Consider the following 2,049-nt stretch of genomic DNA (forward strand, 5'->3'; position numbering starts at 1 on the left):
AACGGTAGGAGGCTGCTAGATTTTTGTGCAGCCCATGGGCTTGTAATTACCAACACGCTGTTCCGGCATCGGCGCATCCACACAACATCATGGATGCATGCCGGGTCCAAGCAAGAACATCTGCTGGACTACATAGTGACGGACCAGCGAATGCGAGCCCATGTCCTTGACACCAGGACCTACCGTGGAGCTGATCTGCCCTCTGACCATCGACTAGTCATCTGTAAGATGCGCCTGCCATTCTTCCACTCCGGTGGTGGGTGTACACCCAGGACCCCATTCCAACCTAAAGTGGCCTGGTCTCAGTTATCTGATGAAAGTTGCAAGCGAGAATTTCATCATCGCTTGCGGCTGGGATTGGCATCGTCCCCGACTCCTCCTGATGTCGAGGGTAAATGGGCGAGGTTTAGGACTGTGACTTATGCAGCTGCAATGGCTGCTTTGGGTACGCGGTCCAGACCTCCCCAGACACCCTGGATGACAGAGGAGTTGTTCAGGATGGTTGAGAAAAAGCGACAGGCCCACTGTCATCGGCTACAGAATCCCACGTCAGAGAATGAGGAGGCTTACCGCAGCCTTCGCTCGGAGGTTCGGAGAGCCGTGAGGCGCTGCAAGGATGGGTGGTGGTCGCGGGTTGCTGAGGAGATGGAGTCTGCCTCAGTGGCCCGTGATCACAAATCGCTATTTAACTCCATCAAAAAAGTAACCTGCAGCGCCACACCTATTACCATCATTAGGGGAAAAAACGGTGATCCAATTTCCGACCCCCAGGAACAGGTTCGCAGATTTGCTGAGCATTTCTGTGAGGTCCTGGGGGAGGGAAAATCCCACAGCCAGGAAAACATCGTGGCACAAAGTGAGGATGACCCTGCTGAGGCTGCGGTGCCTCAAATATTGGATGAAGTCACCCCCTGTGAGTGGCTGGCTGAGGTGCCATCTGCTGAGGAAGTATTGAAGGCGATACGGAGTCTGAGACCAGGAAAGGCAGCGGGCAGAGATGATCTCCCAAGCGAAATGCTGAGGGAGGGTGGCGTTTGTGCACAGACTGCCCTATATGACATCATAACAACAGTCTGGACCACTGGACGGGTTCCGCAGGATTGGAAGGATGCCCTGGTGGTCCCCCTTTTTAAGAAGGGGGACCGCACAGACTGTAACAACTACAGGGGCATCTCACTCCTCAGTGTGCCGGGAAAGGTCCTGGCAAGGATTATTCAGCATCGCCTTGCCAGGCACGCTGAGGAGAGGCTTGCGGAGCCCCAATGCGGTTTCAGGAAAGGGCGGTCCTGCACAGATGCCATATTTTCTGTCCGTCTGCTACAGCAGAGGTGTAGGGAATTCCAACAAGACCTACATCTCTGCTTTATTGACCTGGTCAAGGCCTATGATACCATCAGTAGGCCTGGGCTCTGGGTCGTTCTTCGTGCTTTTGGAGTACCTGACCCTCTGCTCACGATCATTAAGGACCTTCATGATGGTGAGCGGGCCCGGGTAAAACTACGTGGCCGGGAGTCAGAGCCATTCCCTGTACACCTTGGGGTGCGACAGGGATGTCCTCTGGCTCCCACATTATTTAACATCTATTTTGACCACGTAGTTCGTGAAGCCTTCAATAGCTGTACCGGGGGAATCTCCATATGGTACAGATATAATGGGAGGCTAATCGATGCCCGGGTGCGGTCAAGGGATGGCTCCCTATTGCTCAACCACGTTATGTATGCTGATGACTTGGTAATAGCTGCTCAGTCAGAGGAGGAGTTGGAGACGCTGCTGCTGAGACTGGAGCGTGCCACTAAGAGGTGGGGCCTTACCATCAGCCCCACCAAAACTAAGCACCTGCCTGGGTATTTTGTACCATCGGACACTCCACCCCCACAACTCCCAATCGGTGATGGGGCAGTTGTGGAGAGAGTGGAGAGTTTCCCATACCTGGGCAGTGTGCTTATGACTGGCTCCAGTTTAACAGCAGAGGTCTCACTCCGAATCAGTCGAGCGGCAATATCTTTTCATCGGTTGCGTAACGCTGTGTGGAAGCTACCTGGTCTGTCG

Source organism: Petromyzon marinus (genome assembly GCF_048934315.1).
Source record: "Petromyzon marinus isolate PM22_M1 ecotype Great Lakes invasive population chromosome 80 unlocalized genomic scaffold, UKy_Petmar_22M1.pri1.0 chr80_unloc.1, whole genome shotgun sequence".
Classification (NCBI taxonomy): Eukaryota; Metazoa; Chordata; class Hyperoartia; order Petromyzontiformes; family Petromyzontidae; genus Petromyzon; species Petromyzon marinus.